Source organism: Hetaerina americana, unplaced genomic scaffold (genome assembly GCF_022747635.1).
Source record: "Hetaerina americana unplaced genomic scaffold, ioHetAmer1.1.p SCAF_42, whole genome shotgun sequence".
Classification (NCBI taxonomy): Eukaryota; Metazoa; Arthropoda; class Insecta; order Odonata; family Calopterygidae; genus Hetaerina; species Hetaerina americana.
In genome coordinates this window covers 447,394-469,499 of record NW_027287008.1, presented here as the reverse complement: position 1 = coordinate 469,499, position 22,106 = coordinate 447,394, and the positions used below count along the sequence as shown (strand labels likewise).

At 39.9% G+C, this 22,106-nt stretch overlaps 1 long non-coding RNA gene across 2 annotated transcripts in view; it reads right to left on the bottom strand.

The window, feature by feature from the left end:
* The window catches only part of LOC139692851 (uncharacterized), a 112,852-nt gene that overhangs the window by 58,435 nt on the left and 32,311 nt on the right, over positions 1-22,106 (bottom strand). Inside the window, exon 1 of one of the 2 annotated variants that reach the window (XR_011701801.1) lies at positions 21,462-21,859. The exons of the other annotated variant lie outside the window; for it this stretch is intronic. This is a non-coding gene — a long non-coding RNA (uncharacterized lncRNA). Of the gene's footprint in view, positions 1-21,461; positions 21,860-22,106 lie in introns of those variants that run through there. 2 annotated transcript variants of the gene reach the window in all.

The window sequence follows — 22,106 nt, the reverse complement described above, 5'->3', positions numbered from 1 at the left end:
AAAGAAATCAAGGCTTCCTTTCCCTTCCGAGGACCAGTCGACCCTCACTCCCATCCTATTACACCAGGGAGCATTAAAAGTTTCAGTGTTGCGCAGAGGGGAATGGGTGGGTCGGTGGATGGAGGGGGCGCGGGGATGGCGACGGGAGGGAGAGCGATGCATTCACCGGAGGGGCTGCTCCGTGGCCCGCTGCTCGGGAGTGACCCAATTAACCTTCTCACGGCGGTCGGCATCAAATATTGCCGCTACGGGCGGAGTGAGGAACTCCTCCCCCCCCCCCACTCTCCCACATCCCAGCCCCTCCCCACTCGAAACCTATCCCCGGGATTCCAGGGGTGCGCGAGATGCTCCAATACAAGCGCGGGGGTGCACAGCACTGCAGGATAAAGGTGGGCAATAAAAACATATTTGGGGAATCCTCGGCGAAGAGCTGTGTTTGTGATTCCAGGATTCCAGGGTGTGCAATTCCGCCTCGCTGCCTGGAGTTAAGCAGGCGGTGCTGCCTCCTCTCACTCTCTCCCCCCCCCCCCCGAAGAGATTTCTTGAGAAATCCCTACGGGAAGTATTCCCTTTTTATTTTACTCTTTATTGGAATCCTAGTGGCGGGAGAGAAGACTACAACGATCGACAATGGCCAATCCCATTAGAAGGGAGAAAAATAATGCGTCGAACGCGAAACTTTTAAAATGCCATCCTCTTCCTTGGCGATTCGCTGATTAGACTCAATTTCAGTGGAAGGAAGAAGCATTCGAATTCTCAGTTCTAGAGAATCCTTCTGCTCCAAACAGAATTAATGCATCCGCTGTGCTTACAACAGTGAAACAGTGGGGTAACGTGTGAGCTTTTACAAAGTTATTCGTAAAACTTTCACGAAACAAAAACAGCCAGATACGGTTTCCAAGCTTCCCTGAATAATTCAAGGCAAAATAATTTGTCAACCGATGAAAAAAACGAATTAACCATGAGCCAGTTACATTATAAACAAAGTAGATTCGGAATCATCTAACCTGGTAAGCACAGATAATAATGATTTCTCATGCGAGCATTTTAAATGTATTACCTGTATGGAGCTCATGGATTCAAGTTTGGGTGAAGAACAATCACTCCACAAATGAAGGAGAGCGCTGCCTTTGATCTCTCATTGGGTCTGAATACATTCCAATTTGCAAATGCTTGATAGGATTCAGCCGCAAGGCCTTTTGTTTTATTTTAAGTACCGTCGCTTCTGGAAATGATATTGGCCAAAGGGAATATTTGAACGAGATAATTGAATGGGTTAATTTGACTCGTATACTAGCTTCATGGATGAATGATATACATGTATGTTGTTAACAGACAATCACTTGTAAAATAGAAGTGATTGATAAATACAAAGCATTGCTAAGCACATACTTAATATCAACAGAACTTAAAAATGTATCGCAAGATTGTAAATTTTATATGCAGATTAGCTAATCTATGAACAAATCAAATGGAAATTTTTTTACATAGTTTTTCGAAATATAGCAATTTTTGAGCTATTGCTGGAGCTAATAATATAACATAATAACTCACAATTTTAGAAAATCAGTTGAAATAAGTGTATTACGGTAAGAAAATGCTTTTATTTCTGGCGGAAAAGACACTTCTTTTTTAATATCGACAAACGGCAAAAAGAAGTAATTAGCAACAGAAAACTATTGACCGATATAAAAAATATTAATGCTACCTATTTCCACGATTTACAGAAATAAACAATTACATGCCTGGTTAAGGATCATTTATATTAGCCTAGCTATTGAACCTAACTTTCACATGAATAAAAAATACGATGAGAAACCTTGCAAAACTCAAGTCTCCCACAGGCATTGCACCTCGTATGTATTTATAAAGTAACTGGCTTAAACGCACTTTGTAGATGGAAATTGTTACTTTTTGTGAGGTTTAATTCTATTCCTTCATAGTTAAATGAAAACTTTGCGAATAGATACGAAACTTTTCAACTATTTATTTAATATATGGCTAAAGTAACAACAGTAGGTAAGGTGGTGAGCCAATTTACTGGATTATATCAATTACCTGCTAGGTAATTTATGACCATGGAGAACACGAACAATGAAAAAAGATGCTTCCATTTACTCGGTCCTTAATATTTAAAGAACCACTTTTTAGTGTATTCTATTTAAAAAATAACCTTCAAAGGTTTCAGGTGAAAAACAATATTACCCTCGAATTCGTTAATCAAACGATATTAATATACATAAATATCGTATTTGTGAACGCGTAACAAAATACAATCCTAATTTATATTAACTTAACGCCGTCATTTTTATAAAATCACCAAAATTTTCACGAACATCAAAATTGAGAGTGAACGACTTTTGGTTAACATGAAATTATAATATTGAAAAGGATTATCACAAAAAAATCATCTGAAAATCAATGCATTCTCACTTAGACATAAAGAGGCAATCTTTCCAAAATAGTGAACTGACTTCTTTTCATGGCCAAATGGCTGGCATGTAACACAAGTACATGTATAATCAAAATTTAAAATTTCCGATTAGAAATCCGAAAGTGAAACCTGTAAATACGTTTTTTTGTAGAAAAAGTAAGAGTTTAAACTAAAGCCTGCAAGTCTCGTTCTCAAAACGGCATTCACCAAAAGATGCAGTGTCAGCTAAATAATCCATTTTAGGATGAAAACGTTGAGGTGACGTCCACAAATTAAGCTACTTACTTTCAAAGAATATTGGGGGTGCGCCATCATAATGCTCTACGACTAGGGTGTTTTTGGCTATCTGCAACGTCGCGTTAGGCAAGACAAAATTTGACAGCGCTCTCCCGTTCTATTAATTTGCTCTGACATTGGAGATGTTACCTCGCAAAAAATATTATAATCAGCAATGGCATCCCAGCAAGAGGCTAACATTTTATATTCAACAATGTGTTCTGAAAAATATTGCTTTTAGTGTATTTTTTGTCTTGGACTAACTAAAAAGGACGGATGTACGCACAAGGCGGGGGAAGATTTTCCCTAAAAATTGTAATAACATATCGAAGCGTCGTGACGAATTCCAGGAGAAACTTGCGCGACGGAGAGTGACAACTGGTGGAGCGAGGGGATTGAGAACGATCAGAAAACATCATGACGTCATTCATGGAAAGTGCCCAACGTTCCCGGAGCAGGCTGAGTCACCCGAAAAGTGGAGCGACTCCATGGCGCACACCCGAAAATTAAAACCCGAATAGAAGACGGCCAGAGAGGAAGACGAAGACGACCGGAGAGGCAAGAGGAACGGGTGAGGAGAGAGAGAAAGGGAAAGAGAGAGAGAAAGGGAGCGGGTGTGGGAGAGAATAGGAATGAGAGAGAGAGAGAGAGGGTGGGGGAGAGAAAGGGAATCACTCTTACCGACCGAGTACGCCGAAGAGAAGGCGTGCCGGGATGGGGGAGGATTCGAGTTGCGGGGGTCGGGGAAGGGGGACGGGGAGACGACGAGAAGGGTGTTGAAGGCGCCGAACACCTGTATGGAAAAGGGCTGACCTCAGGGGAAGAGGAGAGAGGGATTGGGGGATGAAGTGGCATGGAGAGTGAAGAGGAGGGTGAGATGGGAGAGGAAGGAAAGTGGTTGGTAGGGGGGGGGACGAGAGTTTGGTGCGCACATCCCGAGCCCTTTTCATTTCGAGGATCGATCCGGACTCTTATTCTCCCGGAAAATCACGGAACGGCGCTTGACACAGCCCAACGCCAAAACCCTCCCCCCTCCTCTCTCGCTCACCCCACCACTGCCTCCCTTTCTCCTCTCCCCCCCCCTACAACCCCCGTCCGCCCCAAAGAACTCCGAACCCTACCCCCACGAACATAAATAAATAAAGGGAACGAATACCATTTCCTCCCCTCACTCTCTTGGTCTGATTACTCCGAACTTTCTGCGGGCACCCTCTAGGAATCCTTTCTCTCCCCCCTCCACAGCCCCATTCCTCCTTCCTCCCTCTTCCTCTTTCTATCCCTATCTCGCTCTTCCCGAAATCCACTCCTTTTTTCCCTCCCAACGTACTCTCGAGTTCCCACGGCCCTGATAAAATCCTCCTCAAATCGCTCATCCCGGGTAATTAACACACTCACTCGGATTCTGACTCATCGCGTGGTTCAACCCCCACCCCTGCTAAACCCTCGTCCCCTCGCTCCCTCGGCTCTCTCCTCTCGTGAATTCCTTTATGTTTGAGAAGAGGGAGGGAAGAGGAAGGGGAGAGAGAGACACCCACAGCGCGCCCAACGAGCGCGCTCCGTGCACGCCGACAAACAGGTCAAGTGGCCACTGGAGTAACGATTATCAAGAGCGTCGGTCTTGACTGGAGATCCATCGGTTTATTCATTGGTTCTCCAAACAATCAGTAGAGAGAAGTAAAACGGAGGCGCGAAGTCGACGGGGCTTCGCCTTTTGGGGTGATGAGGAAATATGAGGAAAATGGAAATAGTTTGATGGGGAATCTAGCTGTACAAACTTCAATATTTCAGGGTGAACGGAAATGAAGCAGGGTAACTGGGAGTTGCAAGCACAGTAGGAAGGATTTTTTCCCCGAAAAAATTTTCATTTTGCGGTCCAAACGTCGAGGAACTAAGGTCTCGAAAGGTGGCCTCAAAATTTGTGGACAAGCAAATTTTACTTTTCGATTCTTCTACGAGGGTTGTTGGGCGAACGGTGATACGCTAACCAAAATTTATAACTGGATTAATGTATCATTTTGAGTTTGAAATTATAAATAGCCAATAATATGCATTACTGGAATATTTTAAATACAAAATATAAAGTCACGTCAGAACGAGAAAAAAGGACATACACAAAAGGGGCGGTAGTTATGTACTACCACTAGTTCACAGAGGTGAATGGATGATCTCAAGTTCTGAGTTTCGACTGCTGCCTAAAAATGCTGGGGGAAATCATATTTTAGCTTGATCTACAATTAACAACTGGAAATGAAAGCAGCATGTAAGAATTCATGGCAGGTAATTACAATCAACATTGACTCTGATGTTCACGTAGAATAAGTTCTGAAAACTAGGTATAATTTCAAAGAGATAACGAGACATTTTCCAGTGGGCATACTCGATCACACAGTAGATTATAATAGTACAGTAAACGATGTTTAAAAAAATCTTTTTGCTCATATTAATCATGAATTAATGAATGACAAGAAAAATAATAAGGGTAAATGATGATTACATATGTTACGTGCAAAATTAAACTTACTTGATATTATAAACACCAATCATTAAAATTCAGCGCAGTAAATAAGGTAACTCTCGATGCATAAAGGAAGGACGTCGAGTCCACTAAAATTGCAATACATGAAGTCAGAAGATGTGATTTGACGTCGCAAAAATGGTCTGAATTGTAAAAAAATGCATCACAGAAGTCCGAATAATCTAATACTTAGATAAAAATTTCGGTTTGTCCGACTTTCATGGGACGGTGTTACTTTGATGACGTATTGCGTACTATCAATCTTCACCGTTCATTCGACCCACTCCGACCATTGGGCTGGGAGGTCGAGAAAAGTAAGAGCATACGTACTTTGGCTCACCATTGGAACTTGAAACCCATGAAAGTGAAACTCTTTCTTCCGAAGGCAAAATGTGCTCTTCTTAAGCAACACGCTTATGACGTAATATTCAGGGCACAACGAGAAATAAAGCAGAATATCAAACTCATTTAGAAATTCATTAGATAACTTGCGAGTAAATTTAAAAAAAATAACTCAAATATTTTCAATTTGCTGATAAAACTATTTACACATTCTTATTTAAAAAACATTGAGCTAAATACGTGTATGAAGGTTAGACATCATAATCAACCTAAAACATCCGTTCTTAAAGTACCCACAAAATTTCATGGCATAAAAAAATCTACAAATTTTAATGGGTATTGCATTTTGAAGTTTCACATAAATATCATTTATTGTTATTGGTCTCGTCAGTAATTCCTTGAATTTTCATTTCTACGCAAGGCTGAAGAATGTATGCAAAAATAAACTTTCTACTAATTCAAAGTAACAATGAAAAACATTCATTTTTTTAATATACCAAAAATTTAATCAAAGTTGCATTCCTATTCATTCATCATGACCTAGATACTCCTTTGGGTATACGTCTGGACGGCATGTCCGTAGCATTCAGAAAAATTCTCTACATCCCCGCTGGGAAATACATTTCCCCGATAAAACGCTCGGAATTACTAGTTGCCGCATTTCATCACCACCACTCTACGAGCTAGAACTGGAACGCAAATTGACTTCGCATCTATAACTTTACCACTGCATAGGGAAACAGCACTGCCCCATCCCGCGACATTACCTCTCTCACTTTCTTTCCCACTTAACGATAAATGTGACTATGGTTTTGGGATTAGAGCTGATAGGTTATATTCTAATGGTGCGTGAAAGCGCTTTTGCAATACGTTTAAATCATCGTTCGTAAAAAGAAACATGAATCAGAAAGGCAATGAAAACGATTAGGCATACGAATAAATACAAGCAAAGAATTTTAAATTGGTATTCGACATAAGGAAGTAAATACTCAATTGGCTCATTTATCCTTGAACCCTCACTTCAAGTTTCTTCAGGAGATTAAACAAGAAACTTCTAATAAAATGATAATGTTATGCCTATAGAACGAACTCATAGTTGACAGGAAATTCAGGTTTCCTTTGCATTTAATTCAAAGACGGGAGCATTTAGATTTCTAATGACTCCTAATTAAATTTGAAGGCAAAATCTTCAAAGTGACTTGATATACGACTTTGATACTCGCACTAACTTCGGGAATCGTATGGAATTAGAGGTGAAAATATTGAACAACGGGGAATCAATAATGATATTAGGTAGCTAATTATACTATACATTTATTGAATTTTAGTAAAATCATAACCGTCCGATGAACATGCCTGAATGAGGGGTTCAGTCATAATTTGATACAAAACCCAGCACTAAATTTTTCCGCTCCGCAACACGTGTACCGCAAGGGACAGCTGGAAAACGGTCCGAAGGTTACCCTCTCACGGGAATCAGCAAATTTTATCTTACTCAGAGGCTAATTTGTTCCACGGATCACTATGAACGTTCTAGCATTTGATTAATTTACACACTTTTATGAGATCTTGATTAAAATTAACATAAGCATTCTATTGTCACTTCTTTCACATACGTTCCACAAAACACCGTAAAAATGTATTCTTTCATTTTCCCTCTAACTTAAGTAATTCTTCGGGTATTTTTAGATTTTCGGTTTTCTTCAGCTCCATTGATGCGTCCTTCATCTCACAATTTAGTTTTAATGGATTAAGGTAAATATATTGACTTTAAATATCCAGCCTGTATCTACATAACGGGCCATGATATCATTTTAATTAACTTTTCCAGCCCTACTACCTTTTTTCAAATCTTAATAATATCTTTTCATTTAAACTGCATCGTTTATTCGTAAAAAGTAAAGTTTAGTTCAATTAAAAACAGTAAGTTGATAAAGAATGAATTTTCTTTCTCATTTACTGGTGAATGGTTGCCATAAAAATGCCCAAAAGGCAAAACTTCCAGTGAGGAAATTAAAGTTAGAAGACCCAAAGTGTTTATCAACGTCAATCATTTAGAAATAGAGCTGTCCCTCTGACACTCTATAAATCATTTAATTTCCGAGTCAAAGAAAATAAAATGACGAATCGTCTTCGTGCCGGAAAAAACGAGTTAACAAAAAAAAAATACCCAATGGTCACGTTAAACTCATTGCTAAATACAAACCTCGCACAAAAGTTTTAGACACATATTTTAAAACCTCTCAATTAAAAAATAGACATTTTGATTCAAATGCGATCGCTGATTTAATATCTACTCTAATATGTATAAAATACTCAGCAGGACCTCTGAAATGAAGTCCTCAAAAGCTCTGAGGAGTTCGTTTCACAAATTCTAGACGCCACAACGAAGTTTCGAGCGTACACAACAAATTTGATCTTCAGATTCTCATTTGATAAGAGATATACCAGAGAAGAAACTACGAGGTACATTTAAGTTTCAAGATCAGCTTATTTCTTTATCTGATCTAGGAATAGAGACGAAGATATAGTTGAGTTTAATGTGCCGGCAATCTATATAAATATATGGCATATATCGCTGCATCGTACAGTATATAGGGTTCATATAGCTTCCGCTAGAGAGAGAAGCGTTTTCAATACCTAAGCTGACGTCGTTTACTATAAGAAAAGCGGATAATCATCTGTTTTCTCCACATACGTGTCTTAATAGCAACCGAAATTATACGTCAATTGAGTTAAATTTGCAGTGAAGGTGTGGTGGATGTAGGTAATATGAGTTCCTGAGTGCAGCAGTTTAAATAAGGTCGGAAATCGTGTGAGAACGAACCAAAGAAACCTCGACCACCTTCAGCAGTGTTGAAGTGGGGAAAAGGTACCCATTGCGAAGCGTATTCGGCAGCCATGGAATCATGGCATCTACGTTGTAAAAATGTGTATGAAACTTATGTTGAAAAGTACCAGAAGATGGCAGTTTAACTGTCTGGTGTAAGTATTTTGTTAGAATAAAATTAGAACACCTCAGAAGTGAACGCACTTCGTATAATGCAAAGAATGAATGGGACACCCAATTCCCAAACCACAGAACTTTCGCAATGAACTGAAAACTGTAAAACCTAGTCCTATATCAATGAAAAGATTCTTAACGGTTCTCACGAGTTACCCATACGATATTTTGGAGTTCCATCCTGAATGGTATGAATGTGATGACTTCTTTTGGCTAAAAAAATGTAGCATTTGTTTTTAAGACTCCCAATTATTTTTTAACAAGAATGAATTACTGAAATTTAATTTTTCACAATTTTATTTAATAAAGGAACCGTTCTCCTAAGCAAATGCGCATGTTAACAGTAAGAAATTATTTTTTATGCACTTTGACTTCTTAGCTTAGCTGCCTTCATTAAAAAAAGTATCGTAAATACTCAGTTTTCTTATCCCGACTACGCCAGCCTTAAATTTTCAGTTCAAATATTACAATTTCCTTACGGGACCTGGGAAATCCTTTATCATCCAATAGAGACCCCCCACTTTTTTGTGGTCAATGGGCGTAGCAGAATAAGTTTCAAATGTTCTTCGATAAGTTCAGACACTACACGCATTATCATGTAACAGTTTTCCAGAAACACATTTCGAAGTTAATCGCTTGATAATGGCTCTTCCCCGTCACACTTTCATTCCCAAGTCTGACTTTTTGACCTCAATCGATTGGTAACATTGAACAAATGAGCCCAGGGATGTCGAGGAATTAGCACCGACCGTCCAATTATAACTTCATTTTGCGCACCCGCGATCCGGGGACGAAATTGCAGTTTTGTCTCGAGGATCAAGAAAAACGAGAGAGCGAGGAGACGATCCCGTAAGGGGGGATTAAATCAATTCCTAATTAACAGCTAGTATTTTAACCAGCGGGTCTACAGAATATAAAAGATAGATAGAACCTAATCATATTTAAGAAATAATTTCAAAATACTAAGCCAGGGTTAAATATGACTCTAGCTTTTGACACTATGAATTAATAATATTTTAAAATATTTCTTTTCGATTGACCGTTATTTTTAATACGAATCTGTTTTAATTTCTTAAATAAAGGGATTAATTCGCTGTTTCTAAACACGAGAAAAATTAGATATATCCACAACATGTAAAATCATGGTTAAGGTATTTATTATGAGATATTACGATATTTTTCACGCTAAAAATATCTCAGATTATCTTTCATTACAAATTCCACTTGCCAATTTTACAATAATAAAAAATTACAGGGCCTGAAACATGGGCAAATTCTAATTACGCCTAATCCAAGTTTATTTTCCTCGGTCTATATTCATAAATAGAATTAATTGTCACTTGAAAAACTACAGAATAAAATCATATAAAATCAGCGATTTATTTCGTTTTCTCTGAAGGTCTCAAAGTTGTATCACAGTTGTAGGGACTTTTCTCCTATAATAAGTATTTATGCAAAGAGCATCTTTTTAAAGGCTAATACACGAAAGCAGAGAAATTTATAAAAATAAACTCAACTATACCTTGGACAAACTGCGTGATTCCATTTCATACACATACCCGTTTTTAGGAAAACCTTTATGGATATCTTAAAAGCTCCAAACTAAAATATCTTTTTCGCCCCAATAAAATTATAATCGAGCACACATATTTATTTTAACTTCTACGGCATCAAATAAAGCAAACATTTGAAACATTGGGAACCACATTCAAAACAATGAAATCAATATATGTTTCAAACATTCTGAGGCCCTAGAAAATTTACCCGAACGGAATAAGACTTGCGGTTTCATCGCCAATAATACTCGTATAAAATAATCCAATTAGAATGCTTCTGTTTGAGTAGAAATAAATGAACGTGGTGTGAAAAAAACTTCAAACTTCATTTCCAGGATGACCATCTCCCCCACGCGAAGAATCGAATAATGGCTGAGAGTTCATTTTCCGGGGCAGGCGCTAATTCCCACCGATGTCACCTTTTCTTGACACTTTTCTATCGATTCATTTCGCATTGTTCACTGATGTTGTGATGCCAGAGAACTCCACGTGTAAAAAAATGGACGCCGTGGTTTGGTCATCAGTCGTCCATTTCCGAGTATGACCATCTAATTCCATCGGATAACGTACACCACTTATCTCACACACGATAACGCGGAATCCATCATCATGCCGCTCCTATGGCTTCGCAGTCGACGAAAGGGGGACTTTGAAAGGCAACGTACGTTTCCGAGAAGAGCAAGGAGATGGAATAGTTGAACTCGGAGAAAAGGGGGAAAAATTACAAAAAAAGAACAAGTAAAGATTTTTATGTTAACAGTCAGCGTAATTTGAGTTAGTTTTCAGTTTTTACCCTATGAAACTCTTCGCAATCTAATTTGGAAGCAGTAAGACATGGGAAAAAGTAAAATAGCCATCAGTGACTCAAAGGGAAATTATCTCTAATCTCAATAAAAGTATCCAACCCAAAGGAATTATCATTTCCATTCAATATAATCAAAAATATGTGTAAATGAAAAATCATAACCATATATTAATACTGCATGATGCTTTTACAGAGTATTATTTTTAAACGTCAACCAAGGGCATACTCCAAATGTTTTAAACAATGGGAAAAATTTACCATTAAAATTTTGTAATTATTACATATTATTACTAATATTAAGAGTGTTCTACCGGATTAAGGTATATTTTCGACACACACGACTGTGCACCTAACCCCTAAAGGGATACAAAATATCCTTAAACCCCAAATTACAAATTAAAATAAATCGTTCTTTAGAACAAGCCTCCACGTACTTTCTATATCCCGTAAATAAAATAACCTCTTAAAAGTACCCAACGAAATCCTGCAGTAAAATTACGAACAGGTATGGAAAAATACCTGCAGCTGTGATATTTTCTGGGTAAAAAATATATGAAATACGCCACCCCTTGCGAGTAGTCACTGGGGCACATGGTAGAAGATGCTGGAACAAAAGCTTTTAATGCACGTTCGGATAAATATGGTATGATGAGCTCGGAATAAAGCTGGCATTTGAACATTAGATCTGTCGATTATAACAGCTGTCATCCGTAACTTACGCCTTTAACGAGATTGAAGTACGTTTAGTTGTGATGGAGAACTATGTGAGGGAATAATGAGTATTTAAATCTATCATTTCCTGAAGAATATTATTGCAGTGATCTACAAGGAAGTAAATTATGTGCTCTCGATAATTCTCTCGGTAATATCAGCAAACTCCAGCCTCCTGTACCTATCTCATTGTCTTGGTCTCAAGCACCCTCTTTTTGCTTGTCACTATGTATGTATCTGGTTATTCCAGGAGAGGATCGTGCGCAATGGGCATATATTTATTTTAGATCTGAGACAAAAGAGCGGAGGTTGAGAGCATACCACGAAGCAATCACCCAACCCTGTGAAATAACCGGTTTAGAGAGGAGCGTGCCCGGATCACAACTAATGTACAATTTTAACTTTTCCCTTTTGCTACCCATACATATCAACACAACTCAACACTACCCATGGAAACGAGCGGTCAGGAGCCGCAGGAGTGGGGGGGGGGCACACGTTGAACGGCCACACGTCCCAAAAATACCACGCGCGAAGGACAACAGCAATTCCAAAGGGCAACAATAAAAGTGTAAACGCTCTCTCCGAGTGGGAGTCACGCACGGCAATCATCGATCAGTTGCGGGTGCCGGCGAAAACATACGCAAAAAGGATCGCCCCCCTCTACCTCTCCCCCCGGCCTTCTTCCTGTCCCCCTTCCGAACTCCCCCGCCCAAGAGACCCCTTCTCATCCTCTCTCACTCCGCCCAACTCCCCGCCACCCTAACCCTCCCTCCCCCCGACTCGCCCGTCATGCACGAAAGAAAGTAAGGCGAAGAGGAGCGCGTGTTTTTTATGGCCACTAAAGGATACAGAATTGCATACCGATGACCTTCGATTCGCGAGAGACCGTGGGAGTGTTCCGGGGGGGGGGGGTTGAACGGAGCGGAGTCGCTCGGTTCGGACAGAAATGCCGTCGATGAAATGATGTTCCGCGACCAAACATTCCCCTCGATGCATTTGCGACGGGGCCTCCCTCGGCTGAACTCAACCCTGGGGAAGAGAGGGGAAAAGGAGTCGACGAAATTTCAGCGTGGTAATATTAACGAGGATGATGATTTGGTAGGGAGGATATTTGAAATTAACCTTCGCTGGGCAAAAAATGTTGTTTCCGTCGTGATTAACAAACCACGCGTCAGCATTAACAATGAATCTAATGGGGGAAAAGCGATTTAATTCACAATATGGAAGATTTTGAAGATCATCGATGTAATATCTTTCATGGCTTAGCTTACGGATATAAGATACTTAGATATTAACATTAGTTTTCTCTCAAATTTCAAACGTGTTTTTAAAAATTAATATGAACCTCCTCTTTTATAAATAAAAATCATAAACACAGTAATCAACCGGTTTGGTAGGTGATGGTAGAGTTCACCCAGTACTAAGCCCGACGGCGTGTGAAATTGACACATCAGGGTAGGGGGGCCAGTTCCTTTCCCTGTGCAAGTTGTGGTTTCCCAGAAAGACCTGGTACTTGAAAATTCACATAGCTTGGGACGAGCTGAGGGTTCCCAGAGAGGCTAGCCCGGGAATCGAGCCCGGGCCCTCTGGTCAGTAGTCCAACGTTTTAACCCTGGACTACCGCGACCCTTTATATATATATATATATATATATATATATATATATATATATATATATATATATATATATTGAATGTAAAAAAATTTAAGAGTATACATGTGTGTGTACTTGTACCTACGCTATTATCATGTAAAAAAATGAATAGGATTCAGAGAATCGATTAACCATTTCTTCTAATCACAAACTGCTGAAATATTTTTAAATCTCAATTACTGTACTTCGCAACATGTACATGGGCTCCAATACTCACTTAAACACATAAATATCCACGCTGACTTGAAAACCAAACTTAAGGTGTCGACAAACATAAACCGTACACGTTCAATACGGTATTTTCAAATTATTATTACTTTCTACAACCGTCACAGCAATCTAACTAGAGATGACAGACTAGGGTAAACATATTAATTATTCACCAGTTCAGGGTAAGTGAGACAATTTATTCCACGAGTCATCAGTCGCTTTCCGCAAAATATTAATACTCAGACATCCACACCGTGTGCATTCAGCTAGGTGTCATGAGACCCGAATTTGGACCATACGCTCAACTGCCGATCACTAGGCTACCGCCTAACGATCATTTGCTACTACAATAATTATAAACCTTACTTCCTTTGACACAGCTATATACTCCCAAAATTTTCAACTCCCATTACCAAATGATCCAAATTCGTGCTTATCACAACGTAGCCCTAGCAAAGTAAATGCCATAAACATGCAAACAATCACCCTCTCCTGTTGAGTAAGGTGCTGCCGGACAACGCGTAGTTTATGGGTTCGAATTCCACATGGAACATGAATCTCGTGTCACGATACGAAGATATATATACCGCCGTGTATTTATGTGGTGGGATTCGACCATCCGAGTCGAGTATTCGATGAACGGATACTAAAACGCGTGTGGAGTTACAAGGGAAACGTCGGGGTAGAAATAGATTCTTAGTAATCGCACCGCTACGTAATCCAGAGTGTACAAGTTGCAAAATGGAATGAACGAGAATATAGCCCTTGAAAGAAAAATATATAATTATATTAAAATACGCTAATACTAACACAGTTATTTGCTTGTGCCCCAAAATTTACAATACTTTAATTTTGGATATCTCTGAGCAGACATCAGAAAGTAAGAGTATGAAAACCCCTCAATAGCAATAATACCAAAATTACATAAAATGCCTCCAGCTGATCGCCAAATAAATGGAAGACACTCAAAAACTCCAATTCATGTTATATGTAAATGTCAGTGCTGTCTTATTGAAGTAATGGATCGCTCGTGTATCCGCTTCAAAATGACAACTTACTAATCGCATGCCTGATTTAAAAAATCCCAAAAATTAAGTTTAGATCACTGATTTTCATAAGAGGAACTCAAATTCACGGTCTTTATTCATTGAAACTATGTGATTCACGCTATTCACAATGGTGCACGCACTGCAAGTAAAACTGTTCCCCGCTCTATCATGAACATTTCCCCAGGATTCGACCCTGGATAGCCCCGCCTGAAATACATCACATGCAGGAGAGAACAATTCCGGCAAAGAACACAGGGGCGAAGACAGGAACGAAAAGCGGCTATCTGGACCGCGGCCTCGCGATTGTCACGTTCCGCAGGGAACAATACGCGGCGGCGACGCGCAACGCCTCCGAATGGAACCGACAGAGCTTTTCTCGCCATTTCGGAATTGCAAAGGCGCGAACCAAAATTTCAGATAACTGTTCTTCGGAGCCAACAACGATGTGCGGCGTATAACAATGCATCGTTAATCACCTCCCTTGGATTATTTGTCTGTGGCCGAGTAATCTAAACATTTCTTTCATACCTCAGCCATCTACCAGCGCAAATCAGTGTTGTCATGACCTTAACTCTGGAGGCAAAATACTATTCATGTCCTAACGAGTTTCCTATGGTCCTCGAAATAGAAGAATATTAATATCAACTAACACACAGACTTATAAAGGCATGATGAGGACGTTGCTGCAAGCGAACGAGAGACAAACGGTAATCAAGGATACCGTGGCATGACGACTCGAAAGAGTTTTGGGCATCGCAAGCGTAGATGGGAAATGAAGGACAACGCCACATACAAGGAAATCAGCCTTTCAGATCTCTCTTATTATTAAACTAAAAAGTTGGAATAATTTTTTGCTGTGTATGATACCGTAAGTTTGTAGAATGTGCAGTAATCTCTATAATATCTCTATACTCTTTTAATTCGCGAATTGCTTCCTATAAATGGTGCGGGATTCAAGGTCTTGGTCAAGTTATATCAATCTCTTTTAATTCGCGAATTGGTTCCTATAAATGGTGCGGGATTCAAGGTCTTGGTCAAGTTATATCAAATAGATGAATTCGAAATTCGTACAAAACACGTCAACATCGCTACGGCATCATTAAAGCTCGATTCTACGTTTCGCTGTTACCTGCGCACTGTGCCTAGGCACCGAAGACGTTCCACGGCGATCAACCGAAATTTCTACAGCGTTCGTTTTTCTTAATTTCCACAAGAATCCGTATTAACTCGATATTATACGTGTATAATGGATCATGTTCAACATTCCAATCAATAATGTGGAAGCATTTTTTAATTGCATGATTTTTGCGCATAATTTGGTTTATGGAGTGGTGAGGTGCACGAGTTGCGTATTAACGAAGGTTATTGAACAATTAAGATAAACAGATTTCATAGCTACAGTAAAATATGTCTCAGGCATTCTGTCTATTAGGAATGATGGGCGAATAAAGAAAAACACTTGTTTAATTTCACTATTCTTTGGATGTTAAGAAAAATACTACTCAACTGCTTTACTATCAGCTCGTTCATGCTTCATACACAAGAGACTGCATTAGACTGAGAAATTTGATTCCACAATATTATTATCCACCATCAATGAAATGTCATTATTTGGCTCTACAACCGTAAAAATGTGTGTTGTATTTGTAAAATGTTTGTGTATGTTTAAATATGTATTTAGCTTTATTCCCTGAGCTGGTTTTAAAGAAGAGTGCGTCTGTCTTTACCTCTTCTGTCTTTGCCCTTTCCGAAAGGCATCCTTGAGTTTGAGACATTATTTTGACCCATTCTAAGATGTAACCTGGGGGAGGAAGGCACATTATAAGGGGTTTGGGGGAAAATATTCATCCGAATTCCTTCTTAAGGTGATCAAAGGCGAGCTTTCGCTATGTAGTCTCTTTTCTCAAAAATACTTTGCATTTCCTTTTATTCTCATCTGAATGTTTTTCAAGAGATGATCACGATTTCTTACTGCTTCTGTGGCAGGGGTATCCCAGTATTTGAGGGTGCTCGTAACAAAAGTCGCACTCTCAGAAACACAGCTAATTCCTATAATTGATAATTGAGACGGGGTCATACGCTAAACCCTAGTTTGGCAAGGGATCGATAACACTGGTGACGAAGGGTAAAAAAGAAGTCAGTAAAAAGGCTTCTCTTTACTGTTATCAGGAAGTTCTTCTACGTTAAACCCAATTTTCTTTATTTCTAAAACTCATTTAAATTCTTCAAACTCGCAAACATTTAGAAAAGACATGACTGTGACAATGATTTTGCCGGCCCTTTTCAAGGGAAATTCAATGTTATCTAAGACAGATATTTCAATAAGCGCATTTCTTCCATTATAGCATAATAGTCCCCTAAAACCCAGGAGTTTTCAAGTTTTTGTTTGGTTTAAACGATGAAAAACGGCGTACGTATCTTACACGGCTCCACGATGCACGAAAGTCTTTACGCTTCGGTATTATGAAAGATAAATGGAATCTGTCTGCTTCCTACCACTGCGTAGGAATTTTAGAATTAGTAATTCCTTAAAAAAATATTATATTTTTGGGTACGAATTTCCGTTTGGACAATTGAAGTTATTATAAACTGAGAATTAGTAGCGACGTTAAATATGAATACTAATATTATCGTATTTGAACCTTGGGAACCGCATGATCTAAAACGTATTGAGACCTCAAAAAATCAATTATGGCGAAATTATAACAGCTATTACTTGTGCAACTTTTCTTCGAATTGTAACATTTTTTTTAATTTCCCCATGTACATCACTGAACGAGAAGCACCACGAGTGCATGCATTATATCGCTAAGTGAATCTGGCCAAGAGTAAAATGTCTATTCTAGCAAATTTATAAACTAGCTTCACATTTTAACAATCGGTCTATGTTCAGTCAATATGAGCAAAAACGAATGAATATTACGCGTTTTGGATACCTATGAGGGTAGAGAAGTCATTCAACTACAGATAGATTTAATATACACCAAATGTACTAAAATATAGTCTAGTATTTTATTAGAGAGAATACTCAAAGAGATATTGAACCTGAAGTACATTTTTATTTATCAACGTATTCTCCGAGAACATTTATACACGCATCCCATCGATTTACTTGAGACCCTAAACCCATAACATTACATTCTTTGGGCTGCTGTCTCACCCGCACTGTCAACTCGACGACGTCCTCACCCACGAAACTCCTGCCGCAAAGGTGAGTTCTGGAAGGACAACCAGGTGAGTGTCGCTCGGCCCCAAGTTGAGGGAGCGGGGGCTCTAAGTTGGTGGTCGGGGAAGTTGACATCCATCAACTCTTTCCTGGATTATTCGGCCAGTATCTGCTGGCGTCATCAACGCGAATGAGTGATTCTCCTGTAGTCATTGGCCATGGACATTCGACCTGCAACCCATGACTCAGCGGTACTTCTAAATACTCGTAATTAAAAATCAGCGCACAGGATTGTGCTTCCATCCAATGATAATTTAAAAAAATAACACATGCGTATATTCGGCTACGCCAAAATAGTAAGTGACATAAATCCTGACTTCCCTAGGAATACAGTGATTTCAAATTGAAATCAGAGGCATTTTTATTTATTCATTACTAAAAAAAGTAATTCTGAGTAGCATGAAAAAATGAAACTAATAATTAATTCAAAATATTATTAAAATATCAAAATAAATTTGGGTTCAACTCAAACATTTGTTTATTGGAAAAAAATATAAAATATTAAATTAAAAAATTAAAAATTGTTTAAAATATTAGACGGATAGTTTCCCAAGCCCAATTAAAAACACATTAATGACTTCATATAGCTATTCATAGAATACAATTATGTTTTCCCTTTCCACTAATTTATTTTAAGCGTCCCAAATATTCCTGATTCTTATTGAGAACAAAAACCTAATTCATCAAATTCACGAGTATAAAACGTGGAAGTTGATAAAAGTCTCTCCATCAGCTCCAAAATTTGACTCAAAAATAGTACTCCCTCAACACTAAGTTACTATAATAGAAAAACCTTTTGGTCGAAAGACTTCAGTCAATAGAGAAGGAAGAACCAATTGCTTAAATTGCAAATGCTAATTAGGCACGAAAACTTTGTTCTTACTGCAATATTAAAAAAATCAATCCCCTGCTTCATTATGTGTTCACGTAAACTTGAAAATAAACACAATTCCTAGTTGTTCATAAAATGGCAGACGAATTCCATTACAAGAACAATGGTTAAATGCAAGTATCTTTGCCACATTTATTTCTGGAACAATGCTATATTTTGGAGAGTCTGACATCATTTACAAGGTACAAAAGAGTGGTGGAACAAGCGGGATTGAGCAAGGAACAATGCATCCTTCATTGTCTAGTAAGGCCTTATTTACCATGCATGCGCAATGGCCGAATAACCAACTCAACGCTTAAGCCCGCCCATCCCGCAGCCCTTGGCTTCAATTACCCTGTCAACATAAACACGAAAAATCTTCCTTCCACTCTCGCACGTGTTTAACCCAATTCCAGAGACCGGGAAGGGTTCTCCGCGCGCACAGGGTGACGCAACAACATGTGCGAATTCCTGGACATCTCTCGGTGGCAGTTGGCGAATTCGCCGCCGACGACGACAGCGCCGTGGAAGTGCAACACAGCACGGTCGCCGTCTCCCCGCGGGGCGCGCAAGGGCTGGCGGGCCGCCACCCCCTCGAGACAAAAGAAGGGAGGAGGCAGGGTGCGGGCCAAACCCCTGGCTGAAAATCCCACCGCGACGGAAGGAGTGACGGGAGGGGAGATGTGGTGCCAATGGCGACGTCCCGATTGCGAGGACGGAGGGTCGCAACCGGGAGCCGCTTCATAGCTGCCAAATGAGACCCTCGGGAGTTGAATGAATGGGGTCCGCGCCGCGAATTAAACGCGGGAGTCGAGTCTCGCCCGGCTAGAAGTGCCCTAAAACGTGGATCCGCTGGCGTGTGAAGCAGTGCGGGAGGCGCTAGGTCGTATTTATGCTTTTGCCGCTGAGGCAAGCAAGCACCCGATTGGGACGAGAGATGCATCCGCTCTTTATGAAAAAGATCCCATGACGCAGGTGGCTATAAACTAACGGGGGAAGGATATCATCTGGCGTTGAATTTTTAAGATGAAAACACATAAAACCGTTGACTGAGACAAAAAACGTGCTTTCAAATGACTTCGTCTACGCATCTGGGTTTTAAAAGAGACGGATTTTGTTGATTAAACAAGAGAAATGTATGACCTATCGCGTCATAGAATAGCATGGATATATTACATAATGATTACACCGCATGTAATTTATCAAATAATATAAATGTGAGATAAGCGCAATGGTTAGGCCCAGAATCATCTTGTGACGAAATATAAAAGCAATTGACACAAATATGTAATTTAATTAACAGCGAGTTTCAGTGGTAGGAACATCTCAGTATCTGTGTGGCATATGCATATTTTCGTAGAAAAGTATGTCATTTACATATGATGTTATGAATCAAGTTGCCTCATACGTACTCTACATAAAATGACATAGGGGTCAAGGCTATCAAAACGTTTTATTATTATTCTAAAATAGATTAAATATCGAACTTTGCGGAATTGAAATTGGCAAAAAATAGAACGACTGTTTAGAAAGCAATCTAGTACAAAAGGAATCAAGTTGAGATCTAAATGATACCGACAAAAAATGAAAAAAAACACGCGCGAAGGGAACCTGATGCAATATACAATACTTTCCACACGGGACGTTAAACAAGGGCATGGTGTGTTGCGTACTCTTGCTAAAGTAGGTCTCCACGCTCGAGGTATGACGCGTCCTTTTGACAAAGAGCTCTAGTTCAACGAAGGAGACGATAGAACAGCTGCACGTAGCAGACTGCTATTCCGCAAACGAATGACCGTGTCCCCCAACGGTGGCTCCGTCGACCTCAAATCCACGAAGCAGGAGCAAAGACACGCTATCTTCCAGGGGAACGCTCACGACACAACTGCTTAACCTTTCGCGCGTTATATTAATAGACGACGAATCGCATAAATTTACACACCTCATTAAATACGACCTCTGACGTCATAAGCAGCTAAGTTATAAAAGGTGAAGCCAATCTCCTTAAAGGCCACTTCGGTTATTACGAAGCTCTTCCGGAATGCAAGCGAGCAGGGCTTGCGTGTAAATATATAGGTGTATATATGTAAAGCCCCTGAAAATATAAAACGGGATGTGAAACAATCGTGCACAGGAAAAATTCCCAGGTCTTAACCCAAAAGTAATTTAGCATAAAAAAACTTTGTCACGTTTGCTTGGGTCGGATTCTTATTGCTTGCTGAGATGCGAACAGTTGCCTTCTTGTGCCCTATTTCCTTCGCAACAAAAAGAGTTGAATTACATTAAATTAGTAGTCCACCGAATATAAATATCTAAATACAAAATGCTATAAACTAATTATTGCAAAAGTTATTTTGCATTATTACGTGACCCATGTTACAACACTGCTTACAGTTACCTTCAACTTGAATTGACGACCCGACACACTTAAGTATTGACAGTAAATAAGCACAAGCAACCTTATTGCTACAACAATGGAGGAAGAACAGTGTTACAGAATTGTTGTTAAAATTATTGACAGTTTCACTTCAATAACAAGAATTATTACTAATTAAAGTTGTGCGATTTCAGGAGCTAAGTTGCACGCAAACTGTCCATGAAATATCTGAACTGAGGGTGCCTCAGTACCGTATGAGAATCAGAATGATATTCATGCATAGCTGATTCTACAGAAACGCGTAGAAATAAGGTCCCTACCCGTCGCAAAGGTCGTGGAGCACCTTGCATTTTACACCTCGGCATAGTTGCTTCCGAAGGAATGTGATCATAAATGAGTGAGAACCAGGAAACACTTTTCAGGCTACTTGCCGGTTTTGAGGCGTTTATCGGTGAAGAAGTCGAGTCCTCGACCAGTCGGGAAGGCATAAAATAACCCCCGGCACACTTTCGAAGGAAGACAGGGAGGGCACGTTCGCGAGTATCGCCGAGTATCCCCGCGGCGGCGAGGCACGAGAGGCGAAGGAGCCGAGGCGCGAGTTCCCCCGATGAACAACACTCACTATTCATCCTCAATCAAAAGAGCCAGTGGCTGGGGGGATCCGTGCACAGCGAAGGGCGGGCGGCGTCGAGTCGAAGCACAGATTCACGGAGGCCCTGAATCTTTAGGGATCGGGTGGGTACACATACTCACACACACAAAACATCAAATGAAAACACACGCACGCGCGCTTGCACACACAAACACATACACACACCGAACCACACCTACGAGGAAACACCCACCACGATGTAATCAGTAAAAGAACTCGAGTGCAAGGTCTCTGCGTCGGAACTGGAGACGGAGATAGAAAGAGGAAGGAGGAGAGAGAGAGAGGGAGGGAAGGAGGGGAATGGTCAGGAGAAGAGGATGAGATTGAGGGGGTAAGAGGGGGAGAAAGAGAGATAGAGACAAGGGAAGAGGAGGTGGGAGGGAGGAGAGGTAGAGAGAAAATAAAAAGCGGGGAGCGCGTATTC